Source organism: Camelus dromedarius, chromosome 20 (genome assembly GCF_036321535.1).
Source record: "Camelus dromedarius isolate mCamDro1 chromosome 20, mCamDro1.pat, whole genome shotgun sequence".
NCBI classification, from domain to species: Eukaryota; Metazoa; Chordata; class Mammalia; order Artiodactyla; family Camelidae; genus Camelus; species Camelus dromedarius.
Genome location: NC_087455.1, coordinates 16,793,483 through 16,818,970, shown reverse-complemented (window position 1 = coordinate 16,818,970; position 25,488 = coordinate 16,793,483). Strand labels below are relative to the sequence as shown.

The window sequence follows — 25,488 nt, the reverse complement described above, 5'->3', positions numbered from 1 at the left end:
TCTACTGAGACCATGAGTGTCCCTTGTTCCCTTTGCTTCCAGAGATCACTCATCCTGTTGAGATCAAGGTAGATATAGGTGCCAGTGTTCTCTACCATTTTTATTTTGGAGAATCTTTATACATCCTTTCCCACCTTCTTCTTTTGGAAGTAGAAGACACTTGGAAATCACACAGATGTTGAAGCTGCTTAGATACAGGTTTGACTGTCAACCCCAGTGTTAGGCAAATATCTTCACCTCTCCTAGTTTCAGTTTCCTCTTACATGAAATGGTGATAATCTTTCCTACTTTTCAAAGTTTTGTTTTATGTGATAAATAAGCATATTTCACTGCATAAAGAGAGTGATCAATCAACATCATTGCTATTATTCTTTTTTTTAATTTTTACAATTTTTATTTATTTATTTTTTGGAGGGGGGTAATTATATTTATTTACTTATTTTAATGGAGGTACTGGGGATTGAACCCAGGACCTCACACATACTAAGTGCACATTCTACCACTGAGCTATACCCTCCCCATTGCTATTATTCATTATTGACTTGTGTATCTCTTATTATCTTAAGAGTGTGGCTGCCAGAAGGATTTAGCTTTGATCCAGTCTGTGAACTTCAGCTTCCTTTGGCATCAGCGTGGTCCTGTGAAACGCTGTACGTCACTGTTCCCTCTAGCGATAGCTTCCTCTGAGCCACCTTCTTTTCTCACGGCTGGAAACAGCTGCAGACAAACACCAGTGAATCAGAGAGAACTGAGTGCCATCCCAGCTACTTGTTTACTGGGTTGTGTTGAGCAACTTAACACTTTAATTTCTTTTAGTTACTTAACTCTTGTTCTCCTCATCCGCATAATGAGAATAATCCTTGCAAGCCTTACATCACGGTTTGCACAGTGAACATCTCTGAGTTTGCCCTATGAGAATTGTCTCCGGTCTTCCTGGATCTTCCTCCCAATCCCACTCCCATTTCTGGGCATCCGCATGGTTTCTTTAGGAATAGAGAGAGTTCATTAGCCCAAAGGGGTAGGCAGGATGAACAGAACTTTTTTTTTTTGCCAGGAATTTTTGAATTGATAAGTGCACAGAGAGTATCTCTCTAGTGACAGACCCTTTACGATATAACCACTTTGAGCTGCTGGTAGCCCAGTTCCCTTCCAGAGAGAGAAAACTTGTCTGCAACAAGAGGGAATAAGCAACGTGCAGAGAGGACCAGAGGGGAGAGATCCAGAAAAGGACTTAGTAGCCTTTGAGTTGTTGATTCTAAGTATTCCTAAAGCTGCGCTGCACCCGTGACCTTTACTCAGTCTTCCTGTTTAAACTTCTTTGGAATTTTTTAGTCAAACTTTTCCCTTTTTTGCCTAAATGACTTGGAGTCCTATTGCTGATACTTACCAACAAAGGATCCAGAAATCAATCCAGGCTTGTGTCCTTTTGTAAGTTATGTGTCTTCTCGGAGCCTTGGTTTCTTTAACTTACTTCCATTTGAATGACATGGTTGGCGGTTCCTGTTAGGTAGCTGTTATTATTATGATTAACAATGTGATGTTGTTGGCAGTAGAATCTCTCTGACCCACTCATCATTTCTCTCCCATTCTGACTTGTGAACAGGGCTTCTGAGGAAAAGTAGACTGAACAGTATGTAAGAAGTACCGTGAAGCAGGAAGTGTTTCCTGGGGAGACTTCTGGGAAGCTCTTAGCGTATTCAGGCTAGGGAATTAATGGAGTTTGGAAACGATGAGCAAAGAGAAGAGAGATTAGCAAGGCTGATGTGGTCAGAATTTCTTAAAGAGTTCTAACCACAGCAGCCTCCAGGGTGCCAACTTAAATGATCATGGTCACTTTTGAAGTAAAATTTTTGATTGCTGCCCCAAAAGCATATTTCTTTTCTTATTTAACAGATGACATTAACAAAACTAGTAGGAGACAGAAAATGAGAGAGATGATAGAAAATAGCCAGCTGTTCTGGAGGTGAGGAATAGAAACATTGAACCACTTCCTCCTCCCCCGTAGATAAGAGAAGAAGAAAGCAAGTCATGATAAAATATTAGTTTCAACGTAACATACGCAATCAATCCATGCTTTTTAACAATTTAATTAATTTTATTTTTAGAGCAGTTTTAGGTTCATAGCAAAATGGAACAGGAAGTATAGAGAGTTCCCATATCGCTTCTGTCACCTTCCCCCACATCCGCCCTCCCCCATTATCTACCTCTGACACCAGAATGGTATATTGAATACAGTCTTCTGTCACTTGGTTGCATGCATTCAAGTTTCCTCCATGTCTCTTTGTGGCTTGATAGCTTATTTCTCTTTAGCACTAGATAACAGTCCTTTGTCTTGATATAGTACAGTTTATCCACGTGCCTACCAAAGGGCATCTTGGTTTCTTCCAAATGTTAGCAATATGAATAAAGCTACTCAGGTTTGTGTGGACATAAATTTTAGATTCATCTGAGTAAATATCAAGAAGCATGATTGCTGGATAATACGGTAATAGTATGTTTAGTTTTGTTTGAAAACCTGCCAGACTTTCCCAGGGTGATTATATAATTTTTCACTCCCATCAGCAGTGAATGAGAGTTTCTGTTGCTCCACATCCTCGCCCGCATTTGTTGCTGTCACTGTCAGTGTTCTGGAGTTTGGCCATTCTAATAGGCAGGCAGTGGTGTCTCATCGTTGATTTTAATTTGCGTTTCCCTGATGATATATGATGCGGAGCATCCTTTCATACGCTTACTTGCCATCCGTGTATCTTCTCTGATAAAGTGTCTGTTCAGGTCTTTGGGCCACTTTTTTAATCAGGTTGTTTGTTTTCTTATTGTTGAGTTTTAGGAGTTCTTTGTATATTTTGGATAACTGTCCTTTATCAGCTGTGTCTTTTGCAAATGTTTTCTCCTAGTCTGTGGCTTATCTTCTCATTTTCTTGAGGTTGTCTTTTTAACCCATGTTTTTGAAATCAAAAATATAACTATTTCTGTACTCCTGCATTGATGTGCCTTGGGTTTAAGAACATCTCAAGGCCATGTGTAATCATCACTGCTCTGTCATCCATTTCTGATTTGATGGGCAATGACTATTTATGGACCAACTCGTGCAATCCAGTCAGTCACCTTGGCTATTGTGTCTTTTACTTGACATATTTGCCAAAAATTAGAATAGGCAGAAATATCCTCCTGATGAAGTACAATACAGCCTTAACTGATATCAAACAGGACTAAGTTATAGCACCTATTTTAAAATCTTCATCAACATAGTACAAGTGTGAAATGGATTGACTTCATCTCCTCCTGCTGCAACAAAGAGAAATACGAGTGTGTTCCTTTATGCTGATAACCTTGTAATTATTCTCTGAGTGAACTTAAACAGCAGTGTGGGTCTGTTGGCATCTTACTTCCATAAGGAGCAACTCAGCATAAAATTTTGCAAAACAAAAAAATTTTGTAATTGGTAGACATTGAATTTTAAGTATCCTCAGGCAAGAAGTCAGTTTATTATGTCTTTTGTAGGAATGTAGTCTCAGCCTGTGAGTAGATTTATTTTCTTATTCAGGCATGCATTTTGCTCCTAATTCATCCTGATGGCTCCTGAGAATCTAGTTCTTAAAATGAGATGTTTGCTGGTTTATGTTCTGATGTTCTTTTATAAATGAGGCCAACAGCTGGTCACACGCATACACACACACACACACACACACACACACACACACACACACCAGACACACATAAACACACACAGACACACACTGCTATGAGCTAAAACATGAGCAAGACTAAACCTTTTAATTTCATGTTGCCTGGTGCTGAGCTGTGGGGTTTCAGACAGATACACATGCTTGAAAAGATCAAACCTCTGCTCTGGAAAAAAAAATTAACTTTATCTTTAGACCTCCCTGCAGCTCTCTCTGCACTATTATAATTAAATTTTAATGTATGGCTTATTTCCATTTTTGCCTCAGCTGCCAGGAAACAATACCATCCACTGCCTGTGATAGGAATTGATTATTTTACTTGAGCATAGCCTGTTGACAAGCCTCAATTGCCTCCATGTCCTTTGGATAATTTTTTAAATTGCTATTTATTATTAGCAGTGTGCTTAATTTTTAATCTGTTTAAATGGTTTTTGAAGACATTCCAATACATTCAATAGCTTCTTTCAACAGAAATATATTGAGTGCTGTGCAAGTTATTGAGTTGTCTCTCAGTTTTGAATCCACCCTTTTACACTCAGCTTTTGTGATGCTGGGGCTGGGACTGGGTCTGTGTGAACCGTATTTTGGCTTGGTCAGCTGGCTCCGTGTTAGACTCCACCAGTAGGGGGCGACAGAGGGAGGCTGATGGTTTAAAGAGGAAGAAGGGACATCTTCCTCCTAGCTTCCCAGGAGCTTCCTTTCTGCTCTGTGTTCCCAGTGATGTCACCCAGGCAATACTTCTTTACCCCATAGTAGCAACTGCTCCTTTCCAAAGCAACAGCTGGATCCAATGTGCAGTTAGTCCTTTCCAGTGTGAACAGAGTCCATTTCATCACACTTGCCATCTTGCCAGCATCAGCCTTCCGCAGCCCTTCTTCAAAGATCTGGACCCCAAGCCCACCAGGTCACTCCTCAGAGACACCATCCAGGGAGACCTCCCTTCTCAGAGCCCTGAGTTTCAGCTTGTCAAGGACCCCCGTCTAGGTTACTAAATTTTAATATTTCCAACATCTTCCTTGTTCCTCCTGCCCGAGAGGTGGTAGTTGCTTCCTGCTCTTGTTACTTCTGAGACACTTGAGAGTAACTTCTTATCACTTCAGGTACCTACTTAACAACTTTATGGTAGTAAAACTTCTTTATATTAAATTTCTTCTCATCAAATAACGATGTGATTTCTGATTCCCAGTTGGCTCGTCTAATGTAGGTACTTAGCACAGATCAAGCATAGCTCTATGTGCCAAGGAGCAGTCATGACCCAGATAAATACACTGTCTTCATAGAATTGATCTTCTTGTAGGGCTAGACAGGCAACACACATAAATAGTTACTAAGATAAGTACTTTTTCAGTACTAGGAAAACAAATAAAGCCAAGGAAAGGGGAAGAGAGTGACCAAGGTGGTAGGAAGAGGCTAGTAATGTATGGGGATGATGGAGAAAAGGCGTCTCTGGGCAGGTGACATTTGAGCAGATCTGAAGGAAGTGTAGGATCAAATTATACAGCTATGTGGAGCAGGAGTGTTTCAGACAGAGAGACTAGGAAGTGCAAAGGCCCTGGGGGTGACACATGCTTGCTATAGTTAGGGAAGGGAAAGGCCAGTGTGTTTCTAGCAAAGGGAGCAAGTGGGAAAGTGGTAGAAGATGAAAGCAGAGGGGAGGCTGGAAGACCAAGTCCTGCAGGGCCCTGGGAGTCAGAGTAAGGATTCTGACTTTTCATCATAGTGTAATCGTAGGCCACTGGAGGAGTTCAGATACAGGAAGCACAAGATAGTCCTCAATGATCAAAATTTGTTGAGCATCTACTTTGTGCCAGGCATTTTTCTAAAAGCAAGTAATATAGCAATAAACAAAACTGGTCTATTCCTGCCCTTCTGGTGGCAGAGACAGACAGGGAGCTTCTCAGTCAATATAGAATACATCTGATCACGTGTGCCTGTGGAGAAAAGAAGAGCAGGATCAAGGTGTAGGGAGAACCTGGAGGAGAAGAGCCTGAAGGGAGCAGAGGGAGGTAGGAAGGCCAGTTAGGGGGCAATTGCAATACTCTGAGCAGGAGTGACTTTGACCATGATGGGGATAATGTTTAAAAAGTGTGGTCAAATTCTGTATATATTTTGTATGTAGGGGATGACAGAATTTTCCAATGATTTAAGTGGCTCCACATTGCTCTTAAAGTACAGGTCTTGATCATGGCCTACAAGATTTAGCATGGTCTTGTCTCTGCTTACATTTGTAATTCCCTCTCTCCCCTGACTTCCCCGTTATACACTGTTCTTTCACTCTACAGAACGCATACCAGTTCCTCCAAAGAGCCCTGCTCCCACTGGCTGTTGGTCACTTGCACATGCCAGTCCCCCTCAAGAACTTATTTACCTGAATAGCACCTTCCCCTCCTCCTTCAAGCCATGGCTTATCTTTCCCCTATTCACAGAAGTCTTCCTGTTTTCTGGAGATGAGGTTAGCTGATTCTCCTATGAGCAAGACGCCAAGGCTGTCTTGATCTTCTACAGCTAATCAGACATCTAGAAAGCTGTGCATATTCTTACTGTAATCAAAACTCTTTGTTTAGCCATATCATTAACTCTGTTTTGGCTTCAAAGTTCTTGGTTGGAGGAAGAGTTGAGGGAGGATCTCTTTAGACCACAAACACAAAGTTATAGGACCCAAAGCGATAGAGGTGCTTGGCAGGCAGCATACCATCCACTGAATACTTGGCATAGACACTTCTCAATGTATTCATATTTAGAAACAACTTTATACTAATAAAGAATAATTGTAATTGAATTTTTAAAATTTTGGAACCTAATGCTTTGCCATCATGACCTTAAAATGTCCTTATTGTCTCAAGACTTTAATTTATTATATTCACTTTTTTCAGTGCCTTGTTTTTTACGCCTTGATTCTGAACACACAGCAGATTTTAGTCCACAGCTCACAGCACCTTGGAGAGAGAACTATTGCTTCTATTAAAACAACATGCAAAATACATCACACGCTCTCTTCCCGAAATACGGAGTGAATTTCTTTAAACCTTGGAAACACTCCATTTCCATGAAATAAATCATCCCAGACTGGTAAATTCCCTGAGATGATCGTAACAGACTTGTTAAGTCGAACTAAGAAGGGATTTCTATTTTGAGAGAACAGTGCTTTTGGCAGTCAGGAAAGCCTTCTGTAGACATCTTTTTGAGAATGGGATAACTCATCTGAATTCATCACAGCCAGAAATAAAGATTCTTGGTGCCTGATGTAGGTGCGTTACCGGAAAGATGGTAAGTCTGGCTTAGTATTACTTGCAAAAATTATTTATGGCTGGCACTCTCAATGTGTTTAAAAAGAAAAAGAAACACTTCACTTTTGGTTAAATGTTTCTGTCTTGCTTTTCATCATTTATTTGAAATCTACCTTCAAAATGCCCAAAATAAGGTTGTTGTTGGACAGACCTCTATCTGAAATCCAGGAAATAGTTTTCATTTTGGCCCCAGTTAGAACCCACATCATGTATATTAATGCAATTTTCTCATTCTAAAGTACTTTTTGTTTCTCTGTTGCAGCCAGGCTTTTATTAACATGCTTAAACCAATAAATCCTCGTCTGTACAGGAGTGAGCTAATTGTGTCCTATAATGAAGAGGTCTGAATTTCATTCGTCAAATTTATGTTTACACACAGCTGCCTCATTGAATGCAGACCAGCTTAAGAAGAAGTATCTTTCCAAAGAACTATGTTGAATGAGTACATTCAAAAAACTCTTTTCTTGCTAATGACATTTTAAACAACTTAATTATGTAAATTTTATTTTTGCTGAAGGTATGCAAACTCTTCCTACTAAAATATTTACAAGTTTTCTTCATGATATGCCATTTTCTATTGGTTAGCATGCTCATCTTACCCATAAAATTCTTTCTTACATGAAAAATATATAGTCATTAACCTGTTTTGTTACTTCCCCTTAGAATGACCTCTCTGCCCTTCTTTGCTTGGCTAAATCCTCTGCCCCTTTCAATCTAGCTAAAATCTCACCTTGCAGTCTTACCTAATTTGGGCAGAATATCATGCAGATGATGGTGATTCCACTACTAAGTGTGTTCTACTCTCTTAGTGGGGTCAATACAAGCAAATATTTCCTGGATGTCAAAGATTTGTCCACCTATGAGAATGACCTTAATTTATTGTTGACTTAATGGAAATTATCGGCACTGGAATGAATGTTATTTGTTTGCTTTTACAACAACTCTGAGATGCATTGCATAGAACATTGGTTGCTTTGGCCTTTCTGGAAGACATTTACCTTCATCCAAGTAGTAGCACTCTGATGTACCTTGGGATTCCTTCCAGTGATGCCTCCAGGTGTGAACATATAACTGATCAGAATAAATGAGGTTCAATTCCTAAACTCTTGGTAGACCTGTTGGCCAAGAGAAGTCTTCATCACATTAGACTTGGGCTATGAGGTGATTACCCTTGAGTTCTAGGGGCCATCATGATAGGAAAGTGTATTTGAAAATTAGGCCATTTCAGAAGAAAGAAGGCATATGGGAGAGATCACTTCCTGACAGTGTTGAGTACCGGAATCCAAGTGCACCAGAATCTAGAGACTCCTAGGTTTTTTAGTTATGTAGTCAATAAATTTCTCTTATTTCAGTATGTTTTTGCTTATACAAGTTTGGGTTGTTTTGATATTTGCAATTGAAAGAGCTCTGAATAAATATTTTAGTTCCAGAATCTATAGATGAGGAAATTAAGCTGAGAGAGAGTTAGAAAACTGGAGAGCTAGTAACAAATAAAACTGGAATTGTTAGTCAGGTGTATCTGCCTCCAGGGACCATTCTGTCTCTGCTCTACCATATTGCATTACAGTTTTCTAGTATGTTTCGGGTCCTTTGCTGGTATGTTTTGGTTCCTCCAAATTTTTTTTTAAATTTTTTGGTGGATAAAGGCTATAACTTCAGTTGTATCATTTTCTACTATTATTTTGGAGGAAGATAATATGAGGGACACAAAAGCTTTTGTGTTCTGAATACTTAACAATAGAAGCTCCATCAATACCCATTGGGTTTTCCAGTGTTTGACATTCATCCTGTGTGGTCTTACTCTGGGTTCAAGAACCTTGCTTGAAGTCAAAGCCATTCTTGTTCATAGAGTGATCTCCTAGTCTGTGTTACTCTGCTATCTGTTGTCCACAATCCCCATCTCCATCAATTTGCGTTATTTTCAGAAACACAGACAAGCTGAGTCGGACCATCACAAGGACACTTAAAGTGGAAATACTGGGGAAATTATGACTGTTCCTAGGCTGGATAACAGACAGCGTTGAAAGAAACATTTAAATTTCATTTCTAGAATTGTCATTGCATGTCACCTTGGCCTCGGACAAAATCATTTTTCTAGATTTCTCCAAAGGGAAGAGAATAGGGGCAGGAGAGGGCTAACCAAACAACCCCAGGTAAATACGTTTATTCTTTGCAGTGTTGAACTGCGTTCCCATTTTCCTGAAATTGCTGTGAACTCATGGGTCAGATCTCAGAAAGAGCCTTTTGATATTTCAAAAATAGTTCTTTTCATTTATAGCTAGAAGAACGAAAACAAAAACGAAGCAAATAGAAAACAGATCTGGTGCACACACAGAGCTGCAGGCAGGTGGGCCATTTGGGTTGGTCAGTGTCGTTTACTGAGACCTAATTAGCTAGGCTGCCTTGGTGGCATTTTCAGAAAGGAGACTGGAATCCTCCGCTTGTAAATGTCCCCATTAGCTCAGTGTGTGTGTTTTCATTGGCCTTTGGGGAAGACTCGAGGTCTATTATGGTTTTGTTGATGGCTAACAGTGTTCTTGGCGCCGAGCGAGATAGAGAAGAAGGTACCGGATCCACCCAAAGGCGCTTGCAACCTAAGTTAGTAAAACAAATAACTCACTATTAGTCTTGACCTTGCTGGAAATTGGGCTTAAATATCAGTGGTGCTAAATTCCAGAATATTTCTATTTATGCCCCTCCGGGATGGGCAGGAATGACATTGTGGAGCAACTGTATTGCCTGGTATGTTTCCTTTCTTCCATTTTTAGCATGTCCATCTTTCTTCCATACTCCAGGGCTTTTTCCATGGCTGAGTCAACCACATATGTGGTCTCTCGGCATCCATTCTTTGGATTTAATATTCACCCTCACTTTAGTTCATTGTAGTCAAATTTCATTTATCTCCTTCTACTGTGGGTGGTAGGAAAAAAGCATTGGCCTAGACAAACCCTACAAATTATTTTATGTGGGAACAACTTTTTTTCTTATATATACTTGTGTGGACATCCATGGCACTTCAAATAAAATAGCGAATTAAGTGTGAAGACCCAGTTTAGACAGTGACTGACAATTGGCCAACATCCTCTGCCAGTGTAGTTGTTTTTCACATTGGTAGGGAAGGAAAATATTGCACCTCAGACTCCCTGACATTCATACCTTTGGGAAGGATGAGTGAAACAGGAGAGGTAGTGGAGGGAAGTGGAGAATGACTGGTGGGGCAGAGCCTGGAAAAGGGAGGCCAGAAATTCACAATTGGAAAGCTAATTTTTGTGGCAGTCTCAGGTTATTGCCAAGTAGAAGTCTTTATGAGAAAGAATGAATAGAGCTGTTTAAGAGTTAAGCAAAGTGTTGATCTTGCTTCTAGCCCATACATAACTCCTGCTTATAAGCAATCAGAAGTGTGCTAGGTTTGGAACATAAAGCTAGTTGACATCTGCTGGTGAGAACTAGTCTACATCAATGAGATGAATGGACTGTGACCACATGCAATAGGATGGGTGAATCCTATAACCATATGTTGAGCAGAAGAAGCCAGACACAAGAGACCAAAGACTGATTAATTCTATTTAAGGAAGGTTCAAGAACAGGGAAATTAGTCTATGATGTTAGAACTCTGCCTAGTGTGACTGTTGGAGAAGTGGTGACTGAAGGAAGGGATACTCTGGGATGTTTGAAACATTTCATTTCTTGGTCAGGGTGATGGTTGTATGAGTGTGCTCCCTTTGTGAAAATGTACCAAGCTGTATACTTGTAATGTGTGTATTTTCTCTGTATATTTTTCATACTTTAAAAAGATTGCTTAAAATTGTTTCTGTCTATTAGAGAGATGTTTGCATGCACATGTGCTGCTTGGAGCCATTGAAAGCTTCTGCTAAACAATTGAATTGGCTTGTTTTTCAAATTAGTAGCTGACTGACATTTGATTTCTGGGAAATATTTGTTAAGTAAATAATTTCCAGTTTAAAAAATGGAGCCAGTATGTCTTGGACAGTAGCCTGATGCATACTTAAGGATTATGGGTCGGTATGCACCCTTATCACAGTTAGAGGCAGTTAAGCCAAGAACCGAGTGCTCTTGGTGCCCTGTCCCTGAGTTCAGGAGGAGAGCAGGGAGCCTAGATTGTGGCAGCTTCATGGCAGATGCAAACTGGTTTTACTCCATTTTTCCTCAGATCCTGAGATGTGTGGCGGCCACTGTAACCAGAGCTGGTCCCCCTCCTTCACTCAGCCCACTTCTGTCTGCCCATTCCTTTCCCCAGCGGAATATTGTGTTCTCTCTCGCTCTCAGGAGGGGAGCTGGCATTTGAAAGACTGTGAAGACTGTGGTTGACCAGGTATATAAGAGACCAGGGAGAGGAGAAATAAGAGAGAGGAAGGAAAGAAAAGGGAAAAGGAGAGTAAGTCAAGAGAGGTGTGTCGAGGTAATCTGGAGGTCTTTCTTTAAAGACCAACTAATAGTGACAAAATAGTAAGATCTTCACACTATCCTATTTTTTTAAATGTTCAATATATACTTACCATATGCTAGGAGCTGCCTCCATGCTATATGCCCTGTACAACTCCACTTAATTTTAACCTTATAGACGATAAAGTTGAGGAATCAGGAGGATTTTGAGCACAGTATGTCAGACTCCAGTCTACATCCTCTTATTAAGCTAAACCCTCTTATTCAGAGCCCACTAAGTCAGAATAATAATGCAGTGTTCTTAAGTGCCTACAGCATCTCAAGGACCTTTATTTCATCTTTTATTTTTTAAAATCTTACTGTGGTAAGAACACATAACTTGAGATCTACCCTCTCAACAAATGTTTAAGTGTGGAATACACTATTGTTGACTGTAAGGACAATGTTGTACAGCAGGTTTCTAGAACTTAATCCTCTTGCTTAACCGAAGCTTTGTGCCCAGTGATTAGTAATTCCCCATTTCTCTCTTCCACCGGCCGCTGGTAACCGCCATTCTGCTCTTTGAGTCTATGAATTTGACTATTTTAGATACCTCATATAAATGGAATGATGCAGTATTTATCTTTCTGTAACTGGCTTACGTCATTTACCCTAATGTCCTCAAGGTTCATCCATGGATCACATATTGAAGAATTTCATTTTTAAAGGCTGAATAATATTCCACTGTGTGTAAATACTACTTGTTCCTTAGCCATTCATCTGTCAGTGGACATTTAGGTTGCTTCTGTATATTAGCCTTTGTGAACAGTTCTGTGAATATTGTGTTATTATCCCTTTCAAATCTTGATTTCAGTTCTTTGGAATAAACACCCAGAAGTGAGGTTGCTGGATCATATGGTAGATCCTATTTTTAATTTTTTGAAGAACCCTCATACTGTTTTCCATAATGGCTGCACCATTTTGTGTTCCTACAACAGTGTACAAGGGTTACAGTTTCTTCTCCTCCCCACCAACATATCTCATCTGAAATAATTTGTTTTTGTTCCTTCTGATTGATATGTGCAGATGGCTAACTGTGGTTCCCTGTGCCCATTTGTATCTGCTACTTGTTACTGGCTGTGACCTTATCATTTGCGGCTGTAACCAGTGTTGGCCTGGAGTTGGGCAGAACTACGTGGAACCACTCCAGGCCTCATGGACCCTCTGGCCACTCCGGTCTGGACTCATTCCTCCTCACCATCCCTCCTCCCCACCAGGGCTTATCTGGAACTTTACCAGCTCCTCAGGGTAAAGATAGGTCACTGGGCAGATGACCATGTGCCTTTAACTGCTGACCCTGATTTGTGTGTACTGGCTTTGGGGGAGGATTCTTGTGGCTTCTTTTTACTCTGGGTTTATATTTAAGTAAAGATTAGATTAGCTACACTCTTCTTGCCCACACATGAAAGGTTGGGTGTGCACTGCTGGATATTACCCCACAGAACCAATGGGCTATAGAATGTAGAAGTCTTTTGGGCCAAGTGTCAGGGATTAACTTGAGAATTCACATTTGAATGACTAAAATGACTAAGGAAATTTGTAAAGGTCAGTTTCAGGATTATCACAAGTATTTGAGTATCAGTGAGCTGTAAGTATTATGCCAGGTAATTTGGAGGATGTAGAAGTGTGATATCAAAGGCTGGAATGAGGAAACAGCTGAGATCAGGCTGTCAAAAAATACACTGAAAAACAAACCGAGCTGAATGAAGGTAATCAGGAAAAGGGGCTACTGATGGACACATGCTGAAATGGGAGACATGGTCACTTCACCGTGTAGGTAAGATGATCTTTCCAAGGTCTGTGTGAGTGATCACTTCTATATCTCTACAAATCTGATGCAGGGATAACTGATGTTTTGTGCATTGGCCAAATAAGTTAGGACATGCTACTTTAAGAAAATGTGTACATATTTCTCTACAGTAGGATCTTTCTGAGCTTTTTGTAAAATTATAATTTCAAAGCTCCGAGACAGATGAAGTTTCTGGTTTCCCACATGTTTTGCACCTTGAAAACATTTTCATAAGCGACATCTTCTGGAACTAGTTTTTAGAAAGTTTGGAGACAATGTTTTCCAAGTCATCTGCCTGTCATTGCATGTTCTTCTTTCTTTTAAGTTTGAAGAAGAAAATCTTGGCAGCATAATGTGGTGGAAAAGTGAGCAGAGAGCAGCCCGAGATCTGGGCTCATCACTCAAGGCTGTTTTGGTTTCACCTACTGGGAAGATGAATCCACCCCAACTGTCCTCAAAAAAGTGAGCCTACTGGAGGCTCATTGACCCAGAGACTGCCCCAGCCAAAGGATTTCAGGTTTCCTAAACTTGGGAACAAATCCAGCTGTAAACCCTTTAGGTGCATCCCCAGCATGCATTTTTCTTCTCCTTTCTCAAAATCCTCAGCTCTGACTCTTCTCAGACCTGATAATACTTGACTTAAATGTAGTTGCTCTTATCTCTTGGGGAAAAAATTATTCAGTACAAGCAATTAGGGTTCGAGAACTCCATCGGTCTCTTAGGAATTTACCTAACTGTCCCAGAACTACAAACTCCCCTCCCAAACAAAAACCCTAAAACCTGTTAACAGATCTTAGATTCTATCATATCAAAGGTCCCAGGAAATGATTGAGTTTAACACATGAGGGTTTCTGAATAAGCGCTGGGGAAAATGCACGGTGTCTGTAAACCTCAAGCAATTTAACTGTGGCTGCCAAGGCATCCACAGAGAGAGTTTTTCAATCGGTATATTTATACTTTCTTTACTTAGTATTGATTCTAAATAAGGATAAAACCCATCCTTGATGGGAAGCCTATGAGTAAGAACAGATGAATTAAAGTTTGTTTTATCTTCCCACTTTCCTTTTGCTGTAGCCAAAAAAAGCCTTCCTTTTAGAGGCAAACGAGATGTCTCCTAGAGGCGGCAGCCGCTGCCTTCAGAACAACTAAAGGATGATGGGGTAGGACAGTCCAGGGCAGCAGAGGGGCTGGGTTCCAGTGCAGGCCCAGGACTTCCGAAACCTTCCGTCTGTAAAACTGGGAGAAGCAGACCATCTGGAGGGTTCGCAGTTCTCTGAACTTCCTCCTCTGTATGCCGTTTATTGATGCCCAAGCCTGTCATTTTCTAAACCCTGTATTCCTCTTAAAACACCTGCTTTGGGGCCACCGATAAAGCAAGTGCGCTCTCTCTCTCTCACTTAGGTCTTGCAACAGATTGATTTCACCTTATATATTTGCTCACCAATTATTTGTAGCATTGAAAATTATCTCTGGGTAATTTGCCTTTTGGCAGAAAATGAGTAGAGAGAGTGAATGCCCAAGGTATGGTTGTTTAGATATGGGCCACTCATAGTTGTGTGTGTGTGTGTGTGTGTGTGTGTGTGTGAGATGTACAAACATCATTAAGTCAGACCTGCTTCAGATAGGAATTGTGATGATTCTCCACAACTAAGGTAGGGTTCAGGTTCGTCCTTGCTTCTGGTATCCAACAAGTTCTTGAGCGCGCAGCGAGATTGTGTCCATGCTTTGAAGAACAGTCTTTTCCAACACAGTTCTGCCCCTACCTAGACATAATTTGTGCCTGCTTGTGACCTGTTTTCTAAGTCCGGGCACACAGCTACTCTCTCCTGCGAGGTGACACTGCTGGGGCTTTGCTGATGTGTTCTCACCTCCTGGAGTCCCCTTCCTCTTCCTCCTCTTGCCCCTCCTGATCTTAGATGGTTCATTTTAAATACCCTGAGTGAAGTCAGCCCACATTCTCCACCACCTGAATGCACTGTTTCCCTTCCCAGAGTCCCAGAGTTCAGCAGTTCCACATAGCTTACCCATACCTCCAGCAGGGTACTTACCTCATTCTGCCTGACATTGTCCTAAGATGTTAAAAGAGGGATAGTCAGAGAGTCAAAAAAGAATAGGCTTTTGGAAATGCAGAGGTGGTTTCAGCTCTGGAAAACTCCAGTTGAAAAATGTCGGGTAAGTGTTTGAGTCTGTTTGACTCTTACTTTTCTTCTCTCTAAAATGAACACGATAATCACCTTGCTGTTTTTGTGAGCATAAAATGAGCTAATATAAGTAAAGAGCCTAACACCGTGCTGACTGTGTGGTGGGTAAGAAATGTAAGCTGTTATTATCAATAAAAATAATAGAAGAACTTCATCTTTTTGTCACCTTTTTAGTGTTCTCAGTGTCTGGAAAACTGTCTGTTTCCAAGGCGTTTGTTGAATAAAGAAAGAGCTCCTTTGACATATTTAAGTTCCTGTTATCCCCGTAGAGCTGCTACAACATTTCATTTAATCCTGCTAAATTAATAAAGAATAGAATTGTTTGATAAAGGAAGCAGAGGTGTGATGATATGATGATATAGTTGTTCTAGACTATTTAATTTGTTCACCAAAGCAGCAGCTCTATGGAGCAACACTTGGGATTTATTTATTAAATCGTGTCTGTCTCGAGAATTTTCTGTGCATTGGGCTCTGTACTTGGTAGACCGCAGTGTTCAGCAGTAGCAATGGATAATTATTGATCATCAGTAATTATGCCTGGGCCTGGGCTTTAGGTTTTAGATGGATGAGTTAATGGAAGCAGGACCGACAATAATTTTATGAGGCAGACAATAATACTGTCTTAACAATAATAAAAATGGAGCCCAAAAAGATGGAATAACTAGTCTGCATTTATAGAGGTACGTGTGGCAGGCATTGTACTCAAACCCCGACACCCTGACTCACCAAATCCACTGTTCCTACTGTGCCATGTGAGATTTTGTCCTCAGGCAGCTTCCACCCTAATCGAATAAAGCCCGTCAATGCAGTGGAATACATTCTCCAATCCATGAAACTCTTAGGTGATTTGGAGCACATAGGGGATGAGGTCGGAAAAGCAACGGGTTTGCTAGGCACGCCTTTTTTCCCCAGTTACTTCCTCACTTAGACTTGAAAGTTTCTTGGTGGGTTTTTCCCTCACTTTCTCATAGAACTACTATGATTCATTTAGCTGGAGGTTTCAACTGTGAGGGAAAGTACCAGCCTTTGGTCATGTTTACCCATTGGCTGTGAATAGGAGTTACATGTGGTCATTCAAAGAAATCAAACATTTGATTGTATTCAGAACAGTGCTGCTAACTGACCTTTAAACTAGAGGCCCCTTCTGCTATCTCTGGTTCCTCTGAAACATTCTGTAAACAGTGCAGCAGCTAGTCCCACAATACTTTGTGCACGAACTTTGATTCTTTCAAGTGTAGCTTGGGAAAAACCAAAGAGAGAAGATAGAATTAGTACGGCAGCAGCAGTCTGGCCAGGCTTACTCAGATCCTACGTGTACAGCAGCATTTCCCAGAGCCACATAAAGAAACCGTTAGGGTTCCAAGGAGCAAGGATGATCAAATAGAGCTGTCTTTCTCTCACCTGTCTGAGACAGAACCTGACATTGCCCCCATCATAGTGACCCACGTTAAGTTCTTTGTAGATGAGTTTTCCTTGAATTAAGGTTTTTGATTTTCTATGACATTGATTTGTTTGTACCTAATCTTAGGGGCTGCTTACCTGATTAATGAGTGCATTCACACATGATTGCCACCTGGGCAGACAGAGGGAGAGAGGAGTTAGTTCTAATACAGAGAGTTGAAGGGAAGAAGGCCAAAGCCTGGATGGAGACAAGCAAAGACATGCAGGGAGGCGTTGACAACCAAGGGAGAAGTATCTTTACAGTTGGGAAAAAAAAGGGAGTTGGGAAATAATGAGGCAAATTCCCTTTTGCCTTGGGCTGGTTCAGTTGTCTTGTTTACAAATATGACTACCATTCATTCATTCTTCCTTTAGCCTCAACCCTCCTCCACACGCAGGACAAGGCAACCGGCAAAGGAAACACAAAGAGGAAGGGAACTTGGTTCCTCCATCAAGTTTACAACCTAGCAATGGACACGTGTGTGCACAGCTAGGACTGCAGAAGGTCTGGTTTTAGAAAGTCAGTGTACACACAGTGGCAAAGAGCCCTGGGGCTGATGTCCTTTTTATCTGCATCTCCATAAAGTGAGATAGAAAATGGAGACGCAGGCATGCTTGGGACTCTGGGTGGAACTTTTCCAGTTCATCTCTCGGTTGGCGGAATTGCCTTCAGTACTGCGGACTTGCCTACAGCCTGGGGAAACCTGCAGACAGTCCCTTGGCCATGTAGGAATTCGTGTGACCTGCTTTGCTGGCTAAATCTGGCCAAGGCAGCAGTGTGCAGTAGATAATGAGAATCTAGCAATTAGAGCTAACTTTTTAAATACCCTTTATGTGCCAGACACCATACTAATCTCTTTAAAGATCTTAGCAACCCTGTAAGTGCTTTTATTATTCCCATTTTACAGATAAAGAAACTGGTGCTGCGGGAGGTTAAATAATAAGCTCAAGGACTTAGAAGTTACGTGGCGTAGCTGGGATTCCCTTCCGCAGTCCGGCTTTTAGTCCGAAGCCTTAATCATGATGTTCCTGTACTTCATAACAGAGGTAAGTGGACTCCCCATTGGCAACTAGTTCTAAGAGCATACCATGCCAGGGATCTGGAAAGATCAGTGGGAGTGCTGTTTGAAAGTGAAGTGTGTACCATCCTGGGATAGACGTGGTCCTTTGGTTTGGAGGGGAAACAAAATGAGACAGACCTCAGCCTAAGTAGTGGTTGGGATCAGGTGTGTGGTTAGAAGGACTGGAAATGGTGTCTTCCCAGTGATTCAGAACCTGAGTTTCTCATCCTCCTGATGAACCCGTTTTGAAGAAAGGGTGTGGTGATGTTCCCTGAGCCTAAAATTTCTTGCTCTCTGCTCAGCCGCACCAGTGTCGTTCATCATTTTAGTCTTCAACTGCAATATTGGTATCAATTGAATAGGAAAACAGCAGTCATTTTTTGCTCAATGGAAGAGTTTAAACAAATATTTTTGTTTTGTTTCTGTGGGAAACTATAAGGAAACGGAACTGGCCTTCCAAATGCAGGCTGTGCTATATAATTAGGTAGATAAACAAGGCTGTAGAAGTTAGAACTGCAGGAACCTGTAACAAGAAGCAGAGAAAAAGGATATTCTAGTTATCTATTAGTGAGGGCATAATTCTGACCATGGCAAAGGGAACAGTGTTTCCTTGATGATGGCTTTCCCTCTAGCTTTAGTAAACATGTGACTTTGTGTACTTCCCTAAAAGAGTGCATTTTTAGTGGAAGCGCATCATTATTCATTGTAACTTTTGACATCAGCACTAGAAGGCACTGATGCAGAACTGCTCACTTATTTAAGTTTTCTTAAGTAGTGCCTTGATTTCAGATGGAAAGGAGGCACAAGTTAGGGTACAAAACAGAAGCCAGGCTCTAGTGTTTTGTACACAAGGTCTGGGTCTTTCATTGAACTGAGGGGAAGTTTGAAAAAATGTCCTCCCTTTCCACGTTGCATCTCCTCCAGCTGTGGCAGTGAGCTGAGCTGTAGAGTGTTCGCTGTAGCTGGGTTTCTCCTGGGTATTTTTGCCCTATTGAGCCCTCTAGTCACCCTGTCAATCATTTTGTGTGTTTCAGTGGGTTTTATGTAGGTGGCATGTGCTTCACAGGTAACAATGATGCGATAACACCCTTGTACAAATATCTTTAAGCACTAGTGAGTAGGCCTACCAGAGGCTAAGTGCCTTAGAATGTGATGAGCATCACGGAATTACACTACAGAAAGGCTCTGTCTGTTCGCTGTCTTACATGGAGTGCGTGAGAGTGTCCATTTTCCTGCACTTTTGCCATCATCAGATACTATTTTTTAATTTTCATACCTCTGATGAGTGAAAAAATGTCGTCTTGGTGTTGTTTTAATTATTTCCAGTTCCTCAGTAACCACAAGATTGAATATCTTTTAATATTTATTGGTAATTTGCTTTCTTCTTTTTTTGAGCTATCTGTTCAAGTCCTTTGTGCATTTTCCTCATGGTTTCAATGTGTTATTCCTAGACTTGTCAGAGTTATTAATATTAGGAGTATTGATTTTTTGGTGAATATTTTCCCCCACTGCTCCTTATTTTTTGAAGATCTTTATGATGTCTTTCAAAGTATCTAAGTTGAAAGATTTAGAAAAATCTACTAATGTTTGTATATATGGCCTTTGAGTTTTGTGTGTTACTTAAAAGGACTTTCATATATATTTTTCTAGTGCTTTATGCTCATAACTCAAGCCATAATTTATTAATAGTCTTATTAGCATTTGTTTCCTTCTAATACTTTTTGAAGCTTCTTTTATGCATTTAAGTCTTTCATTTGTGTATATAATGAAATATATAGCTCATTTTTTTCCAAATAGATATCTAATTTTTCCAACTGTATTTTAAGTAGCACATAATTTTACCTCTAATTTGAAGTGTTACCTTTATCACATAATAAATTCTTTTTTTTTCAATTGAAGTACAGTCATTTTATAATGTTGTGTCAATTTCTGGCGTACAGCATAATGTGTCACTCATACATATACATACATAAATTCCTTTTCATATTCTTTTTCATTATAGGTCACTACAAGATATTGAATATAATTCCCTGTGCTATGCAATATAAATTTGTTATTTGATACAGACTCACAGACATAGAAAATAAATTCTTATCTATGTTCATTTCCAGGCTTTTATATTCTGTTCTAATTTTCTTGTCTATTCCTGACAGTTGCCACAAGATTTTAATTACTGTAACTTTATATTTTGATTCGGTGCATTGAGCTTTGTTTTTTTTGATGTAGAATTTTTTTGGCAATTCTTGGAAGGTACTCTTTTTGTGAACTGTAGAAACAGCTAGTAAATACCCTTTTGAAAAATCTCAGCGGAGGTTTGATTGAAACCACAGAGTACATGTAGTCCCACTGGAGAAAAGAGGGTCATCTTTCCAAGCAAGGGAGTCTCCTTGCACAGGATGCCTGCCAGCACATTATCGCAGACTAGTGCCTCTAAAATGTTTAAGCTCCTCAACACACTCCGAAAGTTTTAACACTGAAGACAAATGTTTCTCTTCTCTCCCTTAATGCATGTTAAGTAGAAACCCTGCCTCATTTCATCTGCAAAATGAAACTAAGATCCTAGGATGCCTGCCTGGGTGGGTTCTGGGCATATCGTTTGGGAAGCTTTGCCTTCTGGCTTTAGAGGTGATTCACAGTGGGATACCTATGCCATGTCAAAGTGTGGGAAAAATTATGGAGACCCGGGGCTGGGTCATTTTGATTAGATTCATCACATTTTCAATGAAGACCAATTTTATTGGGTTGTGTAGCTTTTATCTAAGGCTGTGCCCACGTGGTTCTGAGACTGCCACCCAATTCAGTTAATTCTCACCCAGGAAGATTATCAGTAAAATTCAACAGAGCAGCTTACAAATACGTTATTTGACATCATACATACCAAATTACTAGATAAATTAATAAGCTTTTAACTTTTACTTTTCTTTCTTTCCTTCCGGCCAACAAGGCTTCATTTTATTTCTGGAAGATTGGAGAAAATAGATCCATTCTCCAAAGTGTAGTTTTTCTTTATTGTAGCATTGTGAATTTTACAAATTACAAGCGAATCTGAATGTTCAAACAGCTTGGTAACTACATTTTTGTATGTCCATATAGTAATGTTATCATACAGCGTTTTGAAACAATGAGAGTTTGTTTGTAATATATAATGGCATGAAAGGTTGAAGATATGTTATTGAACAGAACTGAGTCAATGTATAGAACAGCATATATAATATGATCCATTTTTATTTAAAATAATTTGCTTATGAAATGCACACAGATATACCTAAAGAAATATGAAAAATAAGCACTGAATCTTGGAGTTGGGAAGTATAAAATTATAATTCTACCTTATACATATTTATATCCTTTTAAAATTTTACAATGAGCATATCTAAGTTCTATAATGAAAAACAATAAAAACTTTAATTTGGAGAAATGCAATTTTTAGATTATTTATGAATGGTCCTACTTCCTACAGTAATCTTTTCTCATAATCATAGGTTGTTGAGAGTTGACTATGCCCCAGAAATTATGCTTTCTTCTATTACAACACTATCTGTAGTGTTCAAGAGTATTAGCATTGTTATAATTTTGTGAAAGGTTGTAAGTGGCAGCCACAGAACTGGATGTGGAGCATTGCTTCATTTCATCCTCAACAGAACATTCTTCTGGGCCAGGTATTATCCCAATTTTACACATAATCAAAACTGATTTTTAGAGAGTTTAAGTCACTTGCTAAAGTCTTTTAGCTAATTAATTAGCATAGTAGGGAATCAACCTTTACTTTCTGATTCTAATTATGCCTTCTCCCAATGTTCTACAAAACAATTTCCACATGGAAATTAGTAAACATGAACTAGAGAGACTTTTCAGAATTCAGGGCCACAATATTCTCATATTTCTTTTGTAGATTAATTTACTAGGGCTGCCAAACCATCAGAATGGATAAGATGCTTAGTTGACACCATGGAAAACCACTGTTTTCTTAGGTCTGTAGCCTTCAGGTCTGTCTTCTTGGTGAAAAAAGCTAAAGCCACGCATCGTCATCTTTCTTCAGGGAGTGTGTTAGTTGGCTAGGACCACAGTCACAAAGTACCACAAACTGGGCACCTTAAATAGTAGAAATGTAGGATTTGTCTCACGTTCTGGAGGCAAGAAGTCCAAGATGAAGGTCTCAGCAGGGTTGCTTCCTTCTGAGAATGGTGACGGACATTCAGCTTCATGCCTCTCTCCTAGCTTTTGGTGGTTTGCTGACATTCTTTGGGATTCCTTGGCTTGTATAAGCAATACCCCTATCTCAGCCCTCATCTTCACTTGCCTCACTCCCTGTGTGCCTGTCTGTGTCCCGATCTCCTCTTTTTATAAGGAGACCAGCTACATTGCTTTAGGGCCCCACCCTACCCCAGCATGGCCTCACCTTAACTAATTACATCTGCAATGACACGATTTCCAAGTAATGTCACATTCTGAAATATGGGTATTAGGACTTCAACATACATATTTCAGGGGACACAATTAAGCCTATGGCAGAGAGTAACTTCCTTCTCCCTGGGGCCGAGGAACATGCTGCAGGACTGTCTTCAGAAGTCCCTCTACATCCGACTGTGGATGACAGCACCACAGTTCTGTGCCAGAGTCCTTCAGTGTTCTTCTCTGTTCTTCGCTGTTTAGACACTTTGGAGAAGACTTGATTTGAGCTTCTTGTTCAGATGGCAGTCTTCTCTTAGGCAACCTGATGCTGGCTTTACATGATTGCTTGGGAGGTGCTGTCCATTTTAGATTAGTTTGCCAGGCTGTGGAGGTGAAAATAACTTCATTTTTCAGAACCATCCCATTCATACTTTAGAAGAAACGGAGACCTCTGTATGCAAAGTGTTATACTTACATAATAAGTAAATATACTTATTTCTAAGGCAGGAGCCTCATCTTAAAAACTTACAATGTCAAACATATGTATATATTTATATATATATATATATATATATATATATATATATATATATATATTTTTTTTTTTTTTTTTTTTCCTGTGTTGCAACCTCCTAGAGTAACATAGAAAAGAACTAGAAGCTTTGAGTTAGAATTAGCACTAGTCAGTAATTTCTTGTGCCTAAACCAAACCCCCATGAGATTGGGATCAGGTTTTGTTCTCAGATGTAGCTCTGGGGATGTTAAAAAAAAAAGTCCATGGTGGCAGACACTGCTAGTTTCCTGCATGTTTCTTTCTTACTGCTTCCAACTAATACAACCTGGTTTTTATTACAGAAGCAACACTCTCTGTTTTCCTCCATAGAATTCCTTGGAGCCAAGCCTTTCCTGGCCATATGACCCAGTTTTGGCTAATAAAGTGTAAGCAGAATCTACTGGACAGAACTTTTGGAGGAGCTACAGTTTTGTTTTGTTTTGTTTTGTCTCAAACTGTGGCGCTGTCATTCTCACGGTTGTGAGATGGCTGCTCTACCTCATCTGAGTTGTAGGTAGAAAGATGAAGGAAACATAAAGGCAACATAATATAATATGCTATATTATATATGTTTTATATATATTATATATACTTATATAATATTTTTATATATATACATATACACACACACACATATATATATATATATATATATATATATTCACAGTTAAGTTGTTATTTGAAAAACAAAGTCAAGAGTATCAACAGAACCACTGAATGGGAACTTTATAGTATGACACGGATTCCTTATATGATTCTGATTCAAATCCCAGGTTAAGAACCACCACATGTCACACCACGCTAGCCCTGAGGGATGGGGCTACATACATGTACACAGATATGCACACACATATGCCAGTATAACACACAAACTGCTATGTCAGGGTTCTTTTAAATTCCTTTGCTTTCTTATCTGTTCAACTTGTAGCCTCATGTCCTTCAAATAGAATATTATAGAACATGGTCTAGGCATCATCGAATGTGGCCCATCAAAGCTTTATTTCTACTTTCCCACCATTCAGCTTCTTGATCCACTGATCATGAGAAGGTACTTTGCTTCATCAGAATTTGCCCTGAAATTAAAAATATATATATGCAGACAATGCCCAAAGGGTAAGATTTTATTACTGTCAGGAGCTCTGTAAATTATGGGGCATTCAGAGAAAGTGCAATAACCTTGTGAGATTGACTATTAGACTACATTTTATTCATCACTGAATTCCAAATACTGCCTGACATGAGCTTGATGATCAGTAACTCTTTTGAAATGGACGATTTCTGTTTGTCATAAGGGGAAACTTCCGACACTCTCTTAACTAACCTCCCTCCATCCTCCTCCATCTCCCCAAATTAAGTGACTTGTGCAGGGTTTCTTGCCTTGTTAATTGGAAAGTTGAAGCTAGAACCAAGGTCTTGTGTCTCCAGAACTAGTGCCATCCTTTCATCTTCATTCCAATCATCAATATTTTATTTAATGGCAAAAAAGTGCTGCAGGCTTATGGCCATCCCTGGTGACAAACCAGATCTTAAGTTTGGAAGATGCTGGGAGTAAACGTTCAAGAATGGGATTATATTTTAGTAGTTTGTGGTTTAGAATTTAGTATTTTTATGTTGACTTCTTTATATTAACTGAATTTCCATGACTCTGTCCCCTTGGATTGCAGTTGTAATTATGTAGCAGTTAACATCTTCTCTGGGCCCAGCATATCCCATAATTAGCTGTGTTCTCTCCACAGCATATGACTCAACCCTATGTGGTTCTTCTGTATCAAAGGCAGGGTGACCAGATTTTTTTTAACCACAATACTTGAGCATGTAGTGGCAGATGGTTGGACAACCCAAGTGCATCGGGTCCTTTTGAAGAACAACCTCACCAAAAACAAGCAAACAAACAAACAAAACCAAACCCTGAGATTTATTTTTTAAAAAAGGAAAGAACCTTCCTGGAGATGTTTTCAAACACTCCATCATTTAAAAGGAAAAGCATGTCTCTTTCTCTCTATTTCTTTTTTTTTTTTTTTTTTGGAAGAACTAAAATAGAAATAAATGAGTTAGAACTTTGAGGTCAGCCTTGATCAGGAAGGAGAGTACTTCCTGGTCTCTAATCAGAAGTCTGCAGAGGTTTACTCGGTTGAGCTAGGGCATTGGGTGTAATGTAGTATGTAGTGGGAAGGGCACAGGACTAGGGTTCAAGAGACCCAATTTATTCTTTTTTCTGCCACTAATTAGATATCTGAAGCTTTCCAAGCTTTGGTGACTCCATCCTTCTACCTGAGATCACTTATGTAAAACCACTGTTGTACGTGGAAGATCTTATATTATTAGACCGGTTGAAAAACAGAGTGTCTCAATCTCCCTTCTGCGCATAGACATTAATCTGTATCTCCTTGTGAAGGACCCTAGAGAAGGAAGACTCAGGAGCTGCCCTGGTCAACTTATTACAGGCTTAGTGAAACTTACCATCAGGGAATTCTTATTATATTAGTAATAACATATCAGAACGTAGAATGTTTTATTCACCAGAATTCCATAAGGAGAAATAACTGTATTTGTTGGGAAAAGCACTTAGGATGGAAGGCTGGACCCAATAGGAATAAATATGAGCTTTCCTCCGCTGTAGTACTTCTAGGAATGGATTT

The 25,488-nt window shown here is 39.8% G+C and overlaps 1 protein-coding gene across 5 annotated transcripts in view; it reads left to right on the top strand.

The window, feature by feature from the left end:
• The window catches only part of COLEC10 (collectin subfamily member 10), a 398,420-nt gene that overhangs the window by 111,884 nt on the left and 261,048 nt on the right, over window positions 1-25,488 (top strand). For all 5 annotated transcript variants that reach the window (XM_064476878.1, XM_064476879.1, XM_064476883.1 and 2 more), the window contains exon 4: window positions 17,752-17,890. The gene's annotated coding sequence lies outside the window, so the exon portion shown is untranslated. The remainder of the gene's footprint in view (window positions 1-17,751; window positions 17,891-25,488) is intronic.